The 21699-nt window shown below is 42.0% G+C and overlaps 2 long non-coding RNA genes across 2 annotated transcripts; both read left to right on the top strand.

Moving 5' to 3' along the window:
• The first annotated feature begins 2247 nt into the window (after positions 1-2247).
• Positions 2248-14778, top strand: LOC144259125 (uncharacterized). Its single transcript, XR_013344824.1, has 3 exons — positions 2248-2449; positions 13420-13504; positions 14701-14778. It is a non-coding gene; the product is annotated as an uncharacterized LOC144259125 (long non-coding RNA).
• Positions 14779-15775: 997 nt separating this feature from the next.
• On the top strand, positions 15776-20000 carry LOC144259124 (uncharacterized). Its single transcript, XR_013344823.1, has 3 exons — positions 15776-15941; positions 17028-17123; positions 19077-20000. It is a non-coding gene; the product is annotated as an uncharacterized LOC144259124 (long non-coding RNA).
• The last annotated feature ends 1699 nt before the right edge of the window (positions 20001-21699 follow it).

Raw genomic sequence — 21699 nt, 5'->3', positions numbered from 1 at the left:
ATTTTTTTTTACCTTCCTCTGCAGTATGGGCTTGCTAGGATCATCTGGGTATATCTCACCAGATCAATTCTCTGCCATTGCATGGGCCTTGGGCATTGGCACATCTCAGTCACTCCTTTTCTCTGCAATCGTTTACTGTCTTGGGGGCTGTATTACTTTTGTTTAATCCAGGTTATTGGGCTCAAAACGGGTAACTGGGCAGAACTTAGAGGCCTGTGATGTGCAGGAGGTCAGTCTAGAAGATCTGGTGGTCCCTTCTGGCTTGAAACTCTGTGACTCTAGATGAATGGGAATCAGTGAGTTTCTACCAAATTTCAAACCTTGTTTTACATTGGATCCACTCCTTTCCTATGTTGGGTCTAGCACACTGTTTTTCAAACTGCAGGTCATGACCCAGTACTGGGTCGCAGAATGTAAGGAACTGGGTCACGGCAGCTCTGGTCAGCATTGCCGACCAGGCTGTTAAAAGTCCCATCGGCAGTGCTGTCCGGCTAAGGCAGACTAGTCCCCACCTGTTCTGACACTGCGCTGCACCCTGGAGGTGGCCAGCTGGTCCGGCTCCTACATGGGGGGGCACGGGGCTTCACACGCTGCCAATGGGAGCTGGAGGGGGCGGTGCCTGTGGGTGAGAGCCACGCGGAGCCGCTTGCTCACCTCCGCCTAAAAGCCAGACCTGCTGCTGACCGCTTCCAGGGTGCAGCGCGGTCCGCGGTGCCAGGACAGGCAGGAAGCCTGCCTTAGCACCTCCGCTGAGCCACTGACCGAGAGCCACCTGAAATAAGCCTGTGCCCCAACCCCGTGCCCCAGTCCCCTGCCCCAGCCATGAGCCCCTCCTGCAACACGGAGCCCATTCCTGCACCCCAAACCCCTCATCTCCGGCACCAGCCCAGAGCCCTGACCCCCTCCTGCACCCCAACCCTCTTCCCCAGTCCTGAGCCCCTCCCACACCCCAAAGCCCACATTCCCAGCTCTGTTGGGTCATGGGCATCGACAATTTTCTTCAACTGGGTCACCAGAAAAAAGTTTGAAAACCACTGGTCTAACGGATCCCCAAGAGGGTACAGTTTCATCAGAAATGTGTGCACCAGGTTCCCTAACCTTGTGCCATGTTCCCCTGACCCATATTGATGCTGGCTGCAGCAAAGGCCATTTGGTACTCCGTGACTCCCTTAGGATGTGGAACTGCTAAACAGATGGCTGGCTACATGTGCAAGTGCAAACATTAGCAGTTAGGGGGCTACCGGGATTTGGGACACCGCTAGAGAGTTTTTCCCCTTATACTGCAACAAAGGTTGTTGCTAGATGTGACAGATGAAATCCTGCTCTCGCTTATTTCAGATGACAGGGCCTGAATCTGCTCCCATTGAAATCAAAGGCAAAATTTCTTTTGAAGGAAGTTTCCCATCTAAAGGGAAACAGTGCCATTTTCCTCAGGCCAGGCTTCTCAGTGGTGTATATTATACAGCAGTATTCTGTGGGCGGACATCACACAACTCATTTTTAGTCACCCCTGAGTGTTAAACTTACAGTCCTTTCTCTTGCTGTGCATAGATCTAGGTATTGTGAGACTCAAATTTGTCGTTTAAACTTTCCTGCCACCCCACAGTTGTTCAGCAAGGATATATTCCGGTCTCATTCAATACGAGATAATATATTCTGTGCACCCCAGTGTGTACTTTACACAGTCAGCATTCAGTTGTCTGGAGAATACTTATGAAACTTAATTTGGTCTCTTACAAAACAAACACATAGATGCCAAACATGAGATTCAGATATGGGTTAACTATGGATTGAACATTCAGCTCATATTTCCGAAGTGCAGAACTGTAATTCCTTCTTGGCCAAATCTACCCTGTGAAATCCACATTCAGAGACAGGGAGGATTTGCAAAGTAATGAAATGTATAAATATTCACCCAAATTCAGAAGTGACATGCAAAAGTCTCCTGGCTGGCTGAAGTCCTCATTCAAAATTCTTCAGAGGTATATGAGTAATATTGTGATCTGGGTTGCATGGAACAGATGAGCAACGCAGCTTGAAATTAAATCTTTGGAATGAAACCATTTGTACAATCATATCTTAAAATATTGAGTTTCTATTATGATTTAGCTGCCTTGAAAACGCTGGTACTGTAAAGATGAAAGCAACAGTACATCTAAATCAGGAAGTTACATATTCAGGATTCAACTTTGCAACAAGGCAAGGCTCATTCTTGTTTAATACAGTCATGCGCTAGCCACATAGGGCTCATCGGCAGGAGCTCTGCTCCCTACTGCTCTTATTCTTAGGACAATGTCAGGAATTCCAGCTCCTCTATTCCAGGTTCTGCTATATTGTAGATGTCAAAAGGTTCTAAAGGCAGGAGACCTCAAAATGCGTGATAAAAAGCTCACGATCTCAGTCATTAAACCACGGATGAGCTGAAAATAACACCCAGTTGCAAGAAAAGGTAAGTTTGCAGTCACTCATCTGTCTAATGGGGTAATTGACTCCCGGCTTGAACGGGCTGTACTTTACTTGGCTGGTGTGCCAAGTTCATTAGCAAGCCAGTGCAATTTCGACAAGAATGCTCTAGTGACTGAAAATTCATGATGGAGGACAACAGGGAATGAATACGGTGGAAATGGTACGGAGGCGTTTTCTTGCTGTGACTTTCTGCTTGGACGATAACATTAATGCTGAATCTGAATTTGGATGTGAACTATTAAGAGGGTAAGTTAGAAATCTGAATCCTGAAGTCTAACTTTAGCAGCATTTTGATCCACATTTGTTAACTGCCAGGTTCACCCAGCTCTGGTTACAATTAATTTTGGAACAAAGAGAAGTGAATGTTAAAGAGAAAAGGGAAACAAAGAAAAAGCCAAGCAGGAGGAGCAATTAGATGAAGTCCATCTGTGGCTCATAACTGAGTGAGTTAGTTCTTCATTCTCCTTCGGATTATTCATCTAGCCAGCATATTCATCTAGGTGTCACAGGTTTGGAGACAGGCTGGCAGTGACCTGTTCACTTTTCAAATTCACTAACTTTATTTTTCTTCATGTCTATGCCAGGCCATTATAACCAACTGAAAAAGTTATTTGGTTGCTAAAAGGACTGAAGGATAGTCTTTCTGTTAAAGTTTAATACAAACACCCAACATATGTGTCTACAGCCGATGAGACCCGGGGTCTATGCTTGGGTGGCTAGCCCTTCACATGTGGCTGTACTGTCATTTTAAGTGACCTGGCTCAGGAATGTCTACATACCTCTGACTGCTGTGTAAACATACACCTAGTTACCAGCATGAAGAAAATTGTATAATGTCTTTGGGCCAGAGCCTCAGGTTGTGTAAATCAGCACGGCTCCATTGAGCTCAACGGGACTGCCCTGCTACACAGCCGCTGAGAAGCTGAACCTTTTATTCCCACAAGTTTCGGGTGTGTGATTTTTGAGAGAAAATTTTTTAAAAAGAAATTTCATGTTGTCTGTGTCAAACTCGATTAACCAAACAAGAGAAGAAAAAGATATGGCAGATAATTTTGAAGCTTTAAATCCATACGCAGTTTGGGTATCCTTTGCTTTACCAGGAGGTAAGGTGGTATTAGTATGAACAGGTATTCCCATTCTTGGAAGTAATAGAATCTCTTACAATGGGGACTACCCACATGTAAGTGTGATACTAATAGTAAAATAGATTTTGTAAAAAACCCGCTAAAGGCTCCCAGAGGATTGTAAAAATGTTCATAGGGTTACACAAGGTAAGACTCGATCCTGCACATTGTGACTAACTCTCTGAGTGGTCTCATGAATTTCAATTGGATTACTCACAATGCACAAAGTTAAGCAGGTGCTGAAGTCTTCAAAGGATCAGGACCTTAATGCACATTACCATTTGCTGTGGTATTGTGAGATGATAAATGGTGCAATTCAGGGCCACACAAAGACAACTTTAACAATACTAGATTTTAAAATATTAGCTTTGTACCCTGTATGCAGAGCGGTTGTAGCTGTGTTGGTCCCAGGGTATTAGAGAGACAAGGTGGGCAAAGTAATATCTTTTATCAGACACATAGACTTTAAGGTCAGATGGGACCACTGTGATCATCTATTCTGACTTCCTGCACATTGCAGGCCACAGAACCTCACCCATCCACTCCTATAATAGACCCAACAACCTTCTGTTGTTGAGCAAGACAAACTAGAGATCACCTCGCCCACATTGTGTCTCTCAGCTTTGTAACTTTACAACAATCAGGAGGGGTCTTCTTCTTAGAATCTTTCTTTACTTAACTTTTATCTGGTTGGTTTACCTCTGTTTGTCACAGTCACAATAGGAGCACAAGACATGCATCCATCAGACCATGCTAGTTCTCAAGGAATAGGAGATAATCTGTATTAAAATTGATTTGCAAAGAAAAAGAAATTGTGGGGAAGTTTCCCCCTCTACCTCCCACAAATTTTTCTTACATTAGAAATTCAGATCTTTCCCACCCTGATTTCCTGGATCATTCTAAGGATAGCGGTGTAAATGCCAGTCCCTGAGCTTACAAACCAAAGACAAGATGTAACTGGGGGTAGTGAAACAAATGAGTGGGTTGGTTGAGGGTGGGTGCAGACTAGAAGATGGAGTAACAGTCATAGGATGTTTTAGCATAAATGAGAGTTGTGTGCACAATTAATAAGCCAAACAGTAACAGTCATCACAACTTAACACCCACCTAAACTGTGAACTTTAGCAATTTGTATTTCTGAGCAACTGAATCTTATTTACATATGTTTCAATCATTAAAAATTCAGTACCCTACGTGCTTTCAATTAAGGGCAGAGAGAACTCAGTCTTCATCTGAAACCAACAAAAAGTCCTCTAGCAAATTTTAGGAAGATCAGATGAGACACCTGATATTTTTCTTATTTTTTTTTTAAACCCGCCAGGTATCATGAAGAAGAAAAGATACAACCTCCTTTTTGTTTTTCTGGCAGGTCACCCTTAAGTTACTACCTAAAGTCTCATGGACAATAAGACATTCATTAAGTTACAATATGCTGTTGCACATAAAATAGTCTTTTCCCCCATTTTACTTTCTCGAAAACTTGGCACACAGGCAACTTGGATACTCATCTTGGGCCCAGAAGTGATCAAGCAATGTAATCAAGTCTAGTGTTTTTCAGCATAGGTACAAAATATCCTCCTGGCAGTTAACTAAGTATATGCTAAATTATTTATACAACCAACTGCATTCCAAAGTATATATGTCATTAATTATCAAAGTTGGGATCTTGTACAAAGGTTTGTGTGTTTGATTTACAATCACTTGATTAAGAGTGGTAGGTTAGCATGTAATACTGCAAAGTAACTATCCGAAATGAACTCAAGTTGTGTAAAGATTAATTTTAAGGGCTATGTTGATATAAGTGGCTAAGAAGGTCCCAAAAGTTGTTACCAGGGTAACTTGTAGTATACATATTAGGAAGTTGAAAAATAGGGGTGCTAAATTAAACTGTACTGGAGTTGGAATATATAAGGTGGTCAGAGAACTCAAATCTGCTTGTCGTATTTCAAGGCAAAAGCCATTCTGTCAGTCTTTTAAAAAGAAATGCATTTTCTACCCTATTGGAGAAACAGTGTTGTGTGTTTTAGAATCAGGAAAGCTTCAGCTAGGAATGAAAAGAGGAACATCAAATTTAGGATGAAGTCCTTTTTTAAAGCATTTTACTTTCATAATTGCTTAAATTCCTCCTGCTAAATTGAGAACTATATGCTTCTGCAGCTGAATTAGGGATGTGAACACTTCTGTTTTGACTGAGAAAATAAATCAACATTGTCATAAACATACAGCTAAGGGTAGCATAAAATCCCTCCTTTACCTGTAAAGGGTTAAGAAGCTCAGATAACCTGGTTGGCACCTGACCAAGAGGACCAATAAGGGGAGAAGATACTTTCAAATCTGTGGGGGAAAGTTTTTGTGTGTGCTCTCTCTTTTTTTTTTTTTCTCTCCTGGACAGCGAGGAACCAGGGCAGGAAAAATACATCTCCTAAAGCCATACCTGAACTAAGCATATAAGATTACAAATTGTAAGCAATAGGAAGGAAATGCGTTAGATTATCTTTTGTTTTAGCTTGTGAATTTTCCCTAGGCTAAGAGAGGTGCCTAAGGGGGAGGTTTATTCCTGGGGGTTTTTTTTGTAACTTTAAAGTTTTGCCTAGAGGGGAATCCTCTGTGTTTTGAATCTGATTATCCTGTAAAAGTACCTTCCATCCTGATTTTACAGAGGTGCTGCTTTTACTTTTTCTTTATAATAAAGTTCTGCTTTTAAGAACCTGATTGGTTTTTAGTGTCTAAAAAACCCAACGGGCTGGTCTGTGCTCACCTTGTTTACTGTCAAGCCTCCCCAGGAAAGGGGGTGAAAGGGCTTGGGGGGATATTTTGGGGAAACAGGAACTCCAAGTGGTCCTTCTCCTAAATCTTTGTCTAACTCACTTGGTGGTGGCAGCGATACTGTTCCAAAGACAAAGAAGAATTTGTGCCTTGAGGAAGTTTTTAACCTAAGCTGGTAGAGATAAGCTTAGGGGGTCTTTCATGTGGGTCCCCACATCTGTACCCTAGAGTTCAAAGTGGGGAGGGAACCCTGACAAACCTCAAAAACTGAAGCTATAGCATTTGTTAACCTTTTGGCCACATTGCAAAACCAATGCTTTTCTGCGGTCATGTAAGGAAAGGGGGGAGCTGAAGAGTTACAGCATTGATGGATTATGGTGGTTGTTATTTTTGTTCCTGAGGGGACTAGCTTTACTGTTGCCTATATGACAGTTATGTGCATGACAAGTCTTTAAATTTTTGTGTGAAGTATTGAATTTTTTTGTAAAGCACTTGGAGCCGCAGAAGTGTACTGGGGGAAAAAAGTCTAGTCAGAAGTATTTTCTCTCTGTGTGTTCTATATAAGTCTAGTATCTGCTAATATTAAAGGAGGAAAAAGCATGTGGTCTTCATAGTTCTAAGGTTTGTTTTACAGAGGTAAAATGTGTTTATGTAGATGTTTAATAAAGGCTTTTTCCTCATACCAAGTAAGTAAACTATCCGTGCTTCCATAACACTGGGTATGTCACTTTACCTCCATTGACACACAGAAATATGAGTTTTGACAGCTTGTCCAAACATGTCATTGTTTAAATTTAAGGCTTAAGCTATATCCATGCATAATATAAAAATAACAGGACCTCCTACTATCATGAGATTACACACACACACACACACACACACACACACACACACACTAAATTTGATGCTGCACCAAGCACTGCTCCATGCAGCAGAGAACTGTCAGGGAGCTGGGAATTGTTGGTGCCCTGTTTGCTTCAGACAGCTCCTTCCATGCACCCTCTCCTAGAGCTGGCAATAGGAATTGGTATAGGAGCTGATTAGGTTATCTCTACGCCAGCTGAGGACTCTCCACAACAGAGGAATCATCATCGGGGAAGATCTATCAAGTTTCCATCCCTTTTGCACTGTCAGAGGACATAGCCCAGGGGAGAGAACCTGTCCCAGTGTATTTTATTGATCAACTAGTGATGAAAAATACTTTGACAGAGCTTCGCTTTATCAGTGTTACACAATGTTGTTAGTGTGATCCAGTGGAGTTAAGGCCCAGTCTGCACTAAATCTTTTCCAGGGTTCTCAACTAGACTTGTATCCCTGGTGAAGAAGCCTTAATCAAAGGATTAGGGATAGGTTTGTTGCATGAAATCCTGACCCCATCAGAGTCAAAAGGGAGTTTTGCCATTAACTTTAATAACACCAGGATTTCACCCATTAACTTTGAGAAAATTTTTCTTTTGCAGAGTCTCTTTTCCTCCGGTCTCAAGCACAGGAGATATTTTCTTCCCGTGACTAAATTAGAGTTTACTTTGATAGATGTCTTGTTTCTCCCTCTCCATCCCCTTAATAACCATGCTCAGATTCAAATGTCCCCTGGTATGTCTCCATGACAGCTGCCAGCTTGGCTACATGCTATAGACCTCCAGAGCTAAAAGCATGAGCTGCTAGAGCTTGAGCTAAAGAGCCAAGGTTCTTCACTGGGGCTGTAACAACTCATCTCCTCTGTAGAATGGTGCAGATGGCCACCTGGAGCACATGTGCATAAGCAGGAGTCACTTCAGTTTGTTGTTGTTATAATTCTTATTTATTTGTATTGTGCTAGCATCTAGAGGCTCCAGTCGGGCATCATAACCTTGCTGCCATAATGTCAGTTGGGCGTAACAAATTTGGCAAGCATAAAATGGATGCATCAAATTTAGGTACTAATCCTGCAAGCACTCAGTGGGGGTGAGTGACATTACTCTGATGAAGAGTCCTGTTAAAGTCAAAGGGACTATTTATGTGGGTCAAATTACTCATGTATCTGTTTCCTCTTAGAGAAAATTCAAGGTAACATAATCTGCTATTACAGAATTAAATAAGATCTGCAAATGGAAGCCTTCTGGGTGTATTTAATACTATGAGACCTGAAAAGCTTTTGATTTGGTCAATTATATATATTTCATCACTTATCAATGTAGTTACCTCCTTTATTGAACATTAGTACCTTTTTATTCTCTATTGCACCAGCCAACCAAAGTGGTTTGAGGGATTGTCTACACACAGAGTTGCATCAGGTTAACTTAAGAAGTGATTTCAAACTGGTTTAGTTAAACTGGTACAATAGGCTGTACGGACACACTTATTTTGGTTAAACCCATCTTTAGTTTGTTTCGATTATGTCAGTTAGAAACAGGCTTAAGCTAAACTGAAATAAAAAGATTGTGTGTCAGATAGTGCGTCTCAACCTTAACCGCAGCAGAGTTGCTGCTCCATGAGAATAAGCCATTCTGAAACCAAACCAAACAGGACTGGTGTACCTGTCTGTCTAAACAGGTGCAAGTTTGTATGAACACAGCTCCCCAGCCTCTCAATGGAAGCTTTCTAACAGCATTCCAGTTATCCCGTGGTCTCATAGATCATTAATTATGTTGTCCATAGAAAAACTTACCAGGATTATAATAAAACTTACACCTATCATTTAGATACATGACTCCTTTCAATCAGAGAGATGAACAATATCTGCAATATGCAGAAGCATGCACACTCTGCTCCTTATTAGAGCTATTCACAAAATCTACCATTATCTCATGTCATTTTAATGTATTATATCAGTTTTTTGAGCATTTTTTGGAAATACTTGCTACCCAAACATACGAACTTGTGCTTACTTTCATAAAGTTCATTTTAAAGAAAAATAATACAGAATGGGTCACACACAGGCCCAGATCCTGCCATCGGTTTCACACAGGAAGGCCCCTCTCTCTGCACAGAGCTGACACATTTCATCTGGGCTGCACAGGTGTGCAGGAGTTCACCTCAGCAAGCTCACTGCAATACCAGGGCCTTAGTTAAAACAAGCGGTAAGTTCAGTTGAGCTTGTCCAAACCATTAGGACAGCTGCCCCACACCAGTAAAGGTACTGAGGGAAGCTGTGTCTGACATCTACTGTCAAGCACAGCTGAAAATTGTAATGTAGGGCCCTACGTATAATGTATGCCATCGTATTGTTCGCTCTGCTTGTGTCGTTATAACCCCTTCCTCCACCTGTCTATTCAGAGTGTAAGCTGTGCAGGGCAGGGACTACCTACTGCTCTGTTTGTGTAGTGCCTAGCACAATAGGCCCCACTCGTGGGTGGCCCTTAGGCACTGCTGTAATAAACACAGTTAATAGTATTGTATAAGCCACTTTTCAGAAGAATTTCTCACTCACCATATGTTATTTGCCTTCCTGTTTTTGAAGTCGTATTTGGGTCACTTTTCCAAGGCTTTCTTCATCATCACAAGGGCAAGAAATGGACTTCTTTTAAAACAAAATTTAAATGAAAACAGAGAGTCCCTCGTCCTTGGGAGCTGGGACTTTCAGTAAAAGGTAATCATCTGTCATTTTTCACGACAAACTTCCTCAGCCCTCTAGATGTGGATTCAAATAGAGAAAATGGTGGGATTCACTAAGGTATTTTAGGTGGCTGATGCCTAAATACCTTTGTGAATTCCACCCAATGTATTATCATAAAGAGCCCTCGATATATTATCTTATACATAAATGGCTAAATGAGAATTTTTTTACTGAAAAAAATCTTTCAATTATTGAATTTTTCACAGATAGTTTGCATTTTGTTCAAAACTTTCTACTTAAAACTGAAAAAAAGAATTGCCCGTTGGCTCTGCTATACATGTTTTGTGTGTTTTCACACATGCCCCTCCCCAGTTATTGGTTTCTTCATTGCTAATTGTGATTGATTGTATATAACTAACCAGACCAATCTTTTCATTTTTGAAAATTTTCATTTGGTTGAAGATAAATAAGTTTAAGGCTACCCTAGACTGGTGTTTCTCAACCTTTTGGATACCAGGGACTGGCTTGCTGCCTTCCTAAACTGTGTCAGGGAGATCTCCGGGAGCAGCACCAGTCAACAGCCCGGTCATTGAGAAATACTGCTTAGACCGGGGTGGGAAAAATTTTTGGCCTGAGGGCCACATCAGGAAATGGAAATTGTATGGCAGACCATGAAGACGCACAAAATTGGGGTGGGGGTGAGGGCTCTGGTTAGGGTGTGGACTCTGGGGCGGGGCTGGGGATGAGGCGTTTGGGGTATAGGAGGGTGCTCTGGGCTGGGATCGAGGGGTTTGGAGAGTGGGATCAGGGCTGGGGCAGACATAATGTCTGACATTATGTATGTGAGAAAAATCAAACCAGTTACACCCACCACCCAAATGCTCTTTCCACGGTCTGTCTTAATGAAATCCTCCTCCGTACTGGGCTCTAATTGGTGTTTTAAAGTAGCCAAGACTTTTTTTTTAATTTACTTTTGACTGTAGCTAGTGATTGACAAGCACAATTACATAGGGAGAGGAAGTAAAACAGATGTTTGGGGTGGATAATCGAGGCACTCTCTTTTGAACTATGTCCATCTGTATGAAGAAGAATACTTAAATATCTCCTTAATTTCTTCCTTGCAACCTGACACTCACCTAGGAAAAATTATTACTGAACCAACCATTTCAAAATGGATCCTATGGTTCGGCTTCTATGACCATACCTAGGTGCCTAATGAAGTGGCTGGATTTCCAAAAGTGCTGAGTGTGCCCTGGCTGCTTTGACACCCAGCAGCGTCCATTTAGGCTTTTTGAAAGTCTTGGGGCCTAAAGTAACAGGCAGGAGGAACTAAAAAAGCATGCTCAAAACTCTGTGAAAGCATTTCCCAGAGACAAATGCCAAATCCCACAAAATAAGATTTCCAGATAAGGGTGAATATAAATGAAGAGCAAAATAAGGAGAGCCCCACAAAGCTCACCCAAGCCTGTTCTAAATAAACAGGTGTAATCTAGGGCTACCATGTTATGGGGAGAACCCGCAGGGAGAAGAGGAAAAAATCATGGAATAGAGGAGGGTAAAATATGCCCTGTAAGCCCAACGTCATATGGACCAAATGAAAAAGACTGTATTACTTTGTCTTTTGCTCTATACACAACAAATGTAATATGAAGGGAGCACATGGGTGTAGTGGGGTCCAGGCTCCAGCAATATTCAGGGCCCGGGGGCCCAGCTCCACCAATGTTCAGGGCTGCGGGTCTCTCCCCCAGGCCTGCCTGCCGCCCCCGAGCATCCCTGCCTGCACTCCACTCTGCCGGCTCCTGGCGTCAACTGCCACCGCAGGGTCCTAGAGCCCCCCCCAACCACTAGTGCCAGGGCAGGCTGACCCTGACTCTGCCCTTCTGCCTCGGATGGAAGGACTCTTCCCTTTTCCGGCAGAACCCTCCACCAGCACAGGGCCCCCTCACCTGCAGTCACCTCTCCTGCCCCACGCTGGGCAAGGGGCAGCTCCATGCCTCACCCCCAGTGAGGGGCAGCACAGCAGCAGGGGAAGAAGCACACACATGGTGGCAGCCCCCTGCCTCACCCACCACATGGGAGGCGAGGGGGCTTCCTGGACCTGAGAGGGACCCTAGGAGCATGTGCAGTGACAGTGGTGCGAGGTGAGTGTGCTGCTGGGGAGCAGAGAGACTCCCTCCCCCAGAGCTCGCTGCTGCCGGCGGGGAGAGGGCTGGGGAAGTCCTCCTCTCTTGCCCCAGCCCCGGGTCAGCCTGTCTGCACCCCAAACTTCTCATCCCCAGCCTGCACCCCGCCCCGACCCCAACCCTCTACCCCAGCCCTGAGCCCACCCCAACCCTCTGCCCGAGCCCCTCCCACACCCCTTATCATCAGCCCCACCCCAGAGCCCTCACAGTTTTACATTATTTTAAAAAATAAGTATCTGCTTACAAGGCAGGTTTTGGGGGGCAGGACTTGGACCTGTTCTGGGCACCACCAAAAATTATACAACCCTGCGGTGGGGTCCAATTAACCACGTTTATTAAACATATGCAACAGGCCAGGCCTAACTACATACACACAGTGCTGTTCTGGCAGGGCTCTGGTGGCTTCTGAAGCCTAGAGGGCCACTAGAGTGCTCACATTCCTATACACTAGGCTATATGGCTGCTCAGAGGCTGCCTATCATATTCCTGTTCCTTTGCTAAGCGGCAGCAAATTTCAGGGCTTTGTATGTCAGACCAGAAATCGATGGTGCAGAGGCAGGTATTTTCTTAGAGTAATTTGTCTTTGTATAAAGTATACGCAAGTCTCTTCATTGAACCCATCTGAAGATGACTGCCTTGGTAGTACAAAGCAGCTGTCATGGGCTCCTGTCTCTGTGACGCCCCAGAATCTCAGAACTTAAACACGCTGTTCTCTGTCCCTCCCTTAAACCCTGGGTCTTCTATCTAGGAAGCTTCCTAATCAGCACTCCTCACCAAGGATCACATGGCCTTGACGAGTAGCCTGGCTTTTGTGTAGCTGGTCTGCAACCCAAAGGGACCTCGGAAGGGGGGAACTTGCCCATCAGAGATACACACAGTCCCCTTAACATCTGTCTGGATTCAGTTGCCACGTGGCATTTTTAACTCTTTCTGTGGGGAGTGTCATCCTAGGTCTTTGTGTGCCTCAGTGATGCATGATGACAGAACCTCTTGTCAATATCTGAATATTAGCAGGTGGAGATTGGTGTTTGACCAGTTGTCCTAATATTCATTTCTATATTAATCATTCCTTTCTAGGTTCTTAATAATGATGGCCTCCCGCTGGCTTGGCTGTGCAAAGATCAGCATGCAAATTGCTCAGCTCCACCAAAATCCTCTACACTTGTTATTCTTTATATTTATTATGTTATTCTGTATATTACCCACTTAACTTTGAAATTTCCTTGGAACTTGCCCTGTGGCCTCTGAAATACTAACGTGTCTGAGATCCAAAGAGATGCTTTTAATGATGATAAAGCCTAGCACCTTGCAGGCAGGCGCTGGTTAACTCAACAGTGTTTTGCAGATGCTGCCCACGGAACTTCAGCTGCCCAGAAGAGAGACTAAATTACTGGTGCTTCTAATATTCGTATTTCGTCTTTGGCACTCAGGTAGGCACACAGATTTGTAGTTCTGTTCAATATCCTTGTTCCCAGAGCTGTGTGTGTTCTCCCTGGGATGGTGGTTGGGGTGAGGTAGGGGCATATCTTCTCCTATATTTATTATAAAAATGAAGGGCCAAATAGATCCCTGGATTTATCCCCACTGACTTCAGTGGAGTTTGATTGAGAATGAAATTGGCCATCTAGACAGAACTCTCTTGTCACCTCAATATTTTGAAAACACTCCTGCCTCTTTCCAACTGGCTTATTTTAAAGCACTAAGGATTCCATTATTTTCCTGTGTGGAATTGGTCATGATGTGAACCCTTCAGAAATGTCAGTGCTCTTATTGTTGACTCTGCTTCTCTGAAGAGGTGAATCATTGAAAGCTGCTGTTACTTAGTTTCTTCACTGATTAATGCTGAAACCAAACTGTTCTGACTTTCCTTCACCATTTTCCACTCCATCTACCGAAGCTCAAATAAGGGATAAAAACTCAAAATAAGAGACTTGAAAAAATTATAAATGCAGGAAGTTCCAAGTGAAGGAAAAATAACTTCTTTAATATAGCTTCTGTTTCAGGTATTCTCACTTTTCATACTTTACAGCAATAAAATCAAGATGTAGAGTATGAAATTTGGGCCGAGTTTTGCAGGTAGTTACCTGACTGTAAATACAGAGTAACTCCTCTAAAGCCAGTGGAGTTACTCTGGATTCATTCCAAAAGAACTGAGATCAGAATTTGGTTTTTGTGTGCCTAAAGCAAAACTAAGGGACAGCTGAAAGGTATGTCCCTAACCTCAGATGTCTGCTACCTGATCTTACAGTATAGAGGTATAGAAATAATCCACAGCCACTTACAGTATTCACGAGCAGATTTAAACCCAGGCATGTAAGGGGCTTCTATCCACTTATAAAAGAACAATCATTTGCCTCATAAAGGTGAAGTAGATTTGCCAAAAATGACTCTAATAAATCCAACTTAAGATGCAAAACTATTTATGAACACTCTTAGTATAATAAAGGGTTAACATTTTCCCCAGATCCGCAGGCATAATCCTAAATGAAGACCTCCATTCCTGTAATGGAGCCCACATGTGGCCTAACCTCCCTCCCCACTCATCTCTATTTACAGAATGTGAAGAAGCTGTCTTATTCTTTAATATACGTGTAACTTACCTGTTCCCTTTTCCTTTCGCATTTAGGGTCAATGATCCAAACCACATCCATTGTACTGAGTCCAAAGATGGTCTCAGCATTACAGGGTGAAACAGTGAGAGCAGTCTGTGCACAGAAAATTGAAGAAACGGAAGGGTTGGCTATCACTCTGAGAAGACACAGCAGCTCTGCTGAGCTGTGTTACATACAGCTTGGAAATTTCACCATTTGGAGCAGAAATTGCACAGACCGTATAAACCTAGAATATAATAAGTCAGCAAAAGAGGGCTATGTTGTTATGGAGAGAGTCTCTGTCAAAGATTCTGGTGTTTACAGCTGCACCTTGGACAAGACAATCCCTCCTCCTGTGAGAACGCTAAGCCAATCTCACATTTGCCTCACAGTGTCAGGTGAGTCAGGACTTCTTGGTGTTCCACATATCCTAAACGCTGCAGTGCTCTGATATGTGGGTGAAAGGACAGGTTGAAATGCTTGTGTGACGTTCACTGCTGTAGAGTGTGGGCTGCTTTGTGATGACTAAGCTCTGTAGTGACAATCTGAGCCAGTGTGGTTACTGGGCTGGCTTTCCATTTATCATAGTCCTTGTGGGGGTGCATCAAAGGCTCCCTCAGCTCCTGTTTAACAGGTAACACCTCGTTCCCTGGTGCTCCCCATGAACACAGACACCAGTTCTGTGCACATGACCTATTTTCCCCCACCCCCACCCCTGAGACTGAGCTGCTCTGGCTGGTATGGCAGAGCAGTTCAGGGCTGTTGAGGAGGAAGAGGTGGCAGAGCTCTGACCCTTGAGCCACGCCACTGGACCCCAGTTGAATGGCTTCACAGGGGACCCCCTGATTTATGGAACCCAGCCCTGGGCTATCCTGCAATTCACAGTGACCAGTAACACCTATGGGGCATTGTACTGGTAAAGAGTTACAGCGAGTAGTGACTAGCCGCCTTCCCTCTCTTTCAGCTCTTCCAGTGGTTGAGGTTTCTTTAGCCTCTTCTTCACCCATTGACAAGGAGACCACGTTAACTTGCAGTGCTTGGGACTTCTATCCTGGAGACATCCAGCTCTCCTGGAGTAAGGACAGCCATTTGTTCACTAACTCAACAAGGAATGACTCTCTGTTCCACAATAGCAACGGGTCTTATTCCTACAGAAGTAACCTTGTTGTTTCCAAAGATGACTGGAATGAATTTGCCCAGTTTTCCTGCCAAGTGAATCACTCTACACTGAAAATGCCTGTTGTGAAAAACCTCACCCTGACCCAGTCTGGTAAAGGTAAATGTGTACTGTGCATTTTCAGGTTGTTTAGTAGCACTGGCTATTCAAGATGTTCATCCATGTTTGTGTCAGGAAACGTATTAGGATTTGTTTGTACACAGTGAAATAAGCCCTTTATTTTTATTGTTTACTCTGAGTGTGCTGAAGTTGACACTTGTTGGGAGAGCTCACAGAGATGGAGTAATAAGACCAAGACCCACATATTTAAAGATACTTCCACATTATGGTGCTCTGCCTTGCAACAAATAACTGATTTAGGAGCCTAACTCTCAATTTCAAAAGGGATATAGGCATTTAGGAGCCAAGATTCCATTGACAGTCCATGGGATTCACAGCCAAATGCAATTTAAGTTTTAGGACAATACTCTGCCTCTAAATAGCAACATCTTTTAGTTGTTTAAGTTGCTATTATTTGTAAATGAATAGAAGCTGGGTCTCCTGAGTCCTACTCCAATGCTTTCTCCAGCAGGCCCTTGTGAAACTAAGGTCCTCAGTGTTTATCATTAGTGATCCAACTTTTTGCAAAGAGTAGCAATGATAACATTTAACTGGATAATTACTAAATCTGATTGAAAAATTTTAGCTAAAAAATTTTCTTGATCAAATATGAGATTTTATCCTAATGAAAATGTGTTTGCAGGAAAATGTCAATTTCAGTAAAATTTTCCAAATTTTTGAAGAGGAAAATTCTAAATCAAATGTTTTAAACTGACATTTTGCAATGTCAACACTTTCAATGTTTCAAAACAAAATATTCTTGTTTTGATCCAAAATTTCAAAACATTTTGTTTCAACATCATGGAATCTATTTTTTTCTGAACTTTTGTTCCCCTAGAATTTCTGATATTTTGATTTTCATCCCAATTGAGGATGAAAACAAACATCAAACTATCAGAATTTCTCACAGGACAGAAATTTCTTTTCCCTACCAACTCTAGCAAATACATCCTGCCTTCCTAAATTCCCCTTGTAATTTTCTTCAAAAAAGTAGTGTTTGTTTCCTGAGGTGGAACATCGATGTGCACTCTTGAATAGCTTCTGAGCTTCCTATTGTGTAATTTACCTGACTTTTGTTTTCTAAAGCATCTTCAGATTACAACCTGTACTGGATCCCTGTCCCACTGTTTGGTCTCTTAGCAATATTGGCAGCAATAGTTGTGGCAAAGTCTGTGAAATTAAGTGAGTATTCAGTTGTTTGTTTAGTCTTTTTTATTTACAGTTAATGTGATATACACTGATTAATTCCAACACCATATAGGTGGCACCGTTGCCTTCTGTTTTAGGGAATCAAAACAACTTTAGTGTTTGTGGTTATGTTGCCTTCTAATGACTTGAGGCCTACCAAGTTGATGTAAGCCTTAATACTGATGCAAAGTCTTGCTTAACTCAAGTGATAGATATCTGTGTATTTAGAGCTGAAGAACTGAAATAGAAAGAAGGTAAAAAATAAAATAAAGATAATATCATTTCTGTTAGAATGGTGGTTATTGGTACTCCTTGGTGCTCTCCTGATCTGAAGGACTGAATTATCACTTTTTCACTTCAGCAGTCGGCTGCCTGCTAAATACCGGAAATACTATTTCCGCAAACGTCCCCTAAAGGCTTCCAAAGCCAACAGGCTGCTGTAGAGCTTTAAGCTGGGAAAAGCTTGGTTATTATGAAACTAAGGATATAATACCAAAATTTAAAGAAGCATATATAAGATACAGGGAATGAGGTGGATAATGGAATATAGAGAACCTTTCACCTCTAGGTCACCAGTCTCAATTCATCCTTGGCCCAAAGTGACCCAGAGTTTTTTCCAACTGAAAGGTGACCTGTGTGAAATGAGTTGTTGGTCTCAGTTCAGTTCCCAGTGGGTAAGTGTTCAGATAATAAAAATGAGGAGTACTTGTGGCACGTTAGAGACTAACAAATTTAGTTGGGCATAAGCTTTCGTGGGCTAAAACCCACTTCGTTGGATGCATGCAGTGGAAAATACAGTAGGAAGGTATATATACGCAGAGAACATGAAAAAATGGGTGTTGCCACACAAACTCTAACTAGACCAACACCTTAATTGATTGGTCTTGTTACAGTTGGTATGGCAACACCCATTTTTTCATGTTCTCTTTGTATATATACCTTCCTACTGTATTTTCCACTGCATGCATCTGATGAAGTGGGTTTTAGCCCACAAAAACTTTTGCCCAAATAAATTTGTTAGTCTCTAAGGTGCCACAAGTACTCCTTGGTTTTTTTTGTTTGCTGATACAGACTAACATGGCTACCACTCTGAAACCTGTTCAGATAATGAAAATCTTCCCTACAGTTGGTCTAATTGATACCATTGTTGTCAGTCTGAGCGGAGAGGCCAAGGTCTGAGTAAGCATGGAAACTCAATTACCCTTTCCCTGCAAGGTCGGCATGGAGGTTCATTGACAGGGTAGTGTAGGGAAGTTTGCACCGCTGCTGTCCCTGGTGTCTGGTTGAACAAGGGACTCCATGCCTTGGGCTGCCAGCCTTGCACATTTTATCATCGCTAAATTTGGGTGCTAATTTTAAAAGAAAAAATTGACAATGTACCCACGATATGCTATACAATCGCAGCACACATCATGTGTTAGTGCAATAGCTTTCCCAGCTGTGTGTCACTTATGCATTATAAAGACATACACGTGCACAATGGGTGGAATACAAATTGATGTTGAATAAAACAGTCCCCTCAAAAGTGCTTGATGCAAAAAGACATCTTCTGCTGGGGGCGAAATACGAGCTTTAGTTCCATCTAATAGGGGGACTTAATTGTAGAGTTAAGGTTTTGCTTCGCATTAACATTAGTGAGTGATGAAATTATACAACCTTATAAAAATAAAACTGTGTTCCTATCCCAATAAGAGGATGTGTATTATCCCTCTGTGCAAAAAGCTACTGTATGCATTGTGTTTTATGAAATATACTCTCTCTTGTGAGCAAATATAACCCAACATTAACACAAATGTATCACTGTTCTGGATAAATTAGAATATAATTTGTTAAAATACCAGTGACACTTAGATCAATAATCAGTTCCACATTCCAAAACTGTGTTTTATGTGTATAAAACGTGCTGTCTCTTTTGGAACTAAGCCCAGTATTATCCACCTGTTTTAGGATTCAAGTCCACATCACAGAGCTCCGCAGGAAGGGGATTGCCAGAGACAGCTGAGACACATGCTCCGCAAGAAAGCCAGAGTGATACAACCTATTCATTGCTTACTCATTATCCAGGATCTGCTTTATGAGCTGCTGTCAAGTGTAGTACGTGGGCTCTGAAATATAGAAGAAGACAATATTGCATTCCTCTGCAGTCTTCAGTGTTGGATGTGCCTATCGGATTATTACAGACAGGAGCATCTAGAGAAACAAATAATGACTTGCTCCTGGTAATACTGAAACCTAGAGCTATTAAACAAATGGAATAAAAGCAGGGGCAGAGCAGTTTGCTGGACACTCGTTGGAATTCTCAGAGATAAGACAGTATTATGAAACAAGAAGACAGACATGTAATCTGGCACATAAAGGGAATTAAAACACCCAAAGGATTTTTTAAAAGGTGCCCAATCTGAGTGCCAGGTTACTGTGTGCCTTGGGGAGATGATGCACTTGTCTGGTGGTGGAGCATTATGGGCATGACCATGAGGTTAGGTAATTGTATGCATCCAGCAGGACTTGATACTCTTCCTCTTGAGTCAGTATTGAACCAATATTCCACCAGAACAGTAAGGGGATGTTTTTGTTCAAGGTTCTGCTTTTCAGTTGTCATGTTAAACTTAGGTGCCAATCACTTTTGATCATTACTTACCAAATACATCATATGTAAGATAATGAGTGTTCTGGCTATATTCCTGTGTAACAGCAGTCTGTCGAAAATTCCGCATCTAGTTTAATTCAGATACAGCATGATGCGTGCTGTCACACATCTCCCTTATTCCACCACAGAGGTGGAGGCATTTCAGTAGCTGGCGAAGTGATCCTGCATGCAGTATGTAGTTTGCAAACCGCTTTGTGAGGTGCTTGGGGAGCTTTTTGGATGAAAGAAACGCTAAATAAATGCAACGTTTTATCACTGAGTGAAATAACCCTGCACTTATTGTCTTTACCAATGTTACACAAATCCTTCCTCTCACCATATCTGAGTGTATTACTCTTTGCTTCCTCAGCCATAGGCACTTTATGAAAGACACTGATGATCTAAGTTGTTGACTTTCATAGAAAAAACTATCACCATGCAGCAATAACAATAGCTATATTTTTTTACTATATTCTTACTAATCCTCAGTTCCCTGTGTTTTTACCCAGGACACTGGAGTATATTAATGTATTGAAATGACAATATCTGACATTTCTAAATGTGAGATCAAAATGGAGGTACTATTCGGAAGAAAATGGTGTTGAGGGTGAGGGCTTTCTGTTAAGTGTGCTCGCTTGTCCATAGTTTTGTTCTCATGTGTCAATTGTATAACAGTTTAAAAATCATTAAAGATATTTAACAATGAAAGATAGCTAGAAGGATGGATAGGGAGCCTAGATATCTGTTTGTGTCAGACCTGATTGTTTCAATTTTGTTTTTAGTAGGTTTTCCAAAGACCACTACAGCTGAAGTATTAATTCAGGTATGAGAAAGAAAAAATGGAAAGAGGGTGAAAAGAGCTAATCAAAAGTGAGGGGGTTTTGTAGGCAAATTGTTAGCTGCTCATAAGGTTCTGAATTAACAATAGAGCTGGGTCAAATTTTGAAAGCTTCCTTTTAAACCATAATGGATGGGATTTTAACAGCTGACTTGACATCCACTCCTGTTACTTATAATGGGATTTAGGTATCCATGTCCCTCAGGCAGCTTCAAAAATCTCAGCTTTAATATTGTTTTCAAATGAAAGCTTAGAGCTTGGCCCTACAAATACTTACCATCAAATGTAGTTCTTATCTCTGTGTTTAGTTCCATTGGTGCCAGTTGATTTAACACCAGTGTAACTAAGATTAGAATCAGGTCCCAGAGAAATAACACAAGGAACACTATTGACTGTATTGTTAATTTTCAGCTATAACTCCATTAAAAAACACCCTCCTTTTTTCGATTTATTTGGCACTGTCGCTGAAATTTCAATGTACCACAGAATTCAGAATCAACTGCACTACACAAACCATGGGCCCAAGAACACAGTTTAGATCCAGCAGCGTACATGGGGTGGGGGGGCCTTAATTAAGCATAATTTCATAGAAGCCAATGAATTGTCTTAGATGTAGTGACTCTCAAGCAGCCAGGGCTGGATTGGAACCAACCAGCACTCTAGTGGGGAAAGTGTGTTCGTAATAGCAATTTTTTATGCCACCCATTTCCCCTGAGTTTCTCTTTCTTTACAATCAGGAGGCACAGAATACATTCAGTTGGCAAGCAATTCAGTAAAGAAACATTTCTAACTTACTTAGAGATCAAAACTAATTCTAACTGGCCCACTATCCCATGGTACCAGTGCTTTCAAGTTCAGCATTATGTTTCTCAACTTTCTAGAAACAGAAAGCTAACTTTAATGGGAGTCATAGGGATTGGTCAATTAGGAAACAAACAAATAAAAAAAACCCCTAATCTATATCCATCTTTGCAGACAACTTCCCTAACAAAAGGTACGGGGGAAAGGACCAGGGTAGACAAATTACCCCCAGAGGAATGGGGTTTGATCTGGAAAACAGAACCATCAACCTCAGTCTATAACCTAAAAAAAGAAAAGTTCTTTAA

The sequence above is a fragment of the Eretmochelys imbricata genome, chromosome 1, assembly GCF_965152235.1.
Source record: "Eretmochelys imbricata isolate rEreImb1 chromosome 1, rEreImb1.hap1, whole genome shotgun sequence".
NCBI lineage: Eukaryota > Metazoa > Chordata > Testudines > Cheloniidae > Eretmochelys > Eretmochelys imbricata.
This window is presented reverse-complemented; position numbering and strand designations above follow the sequence as displayed.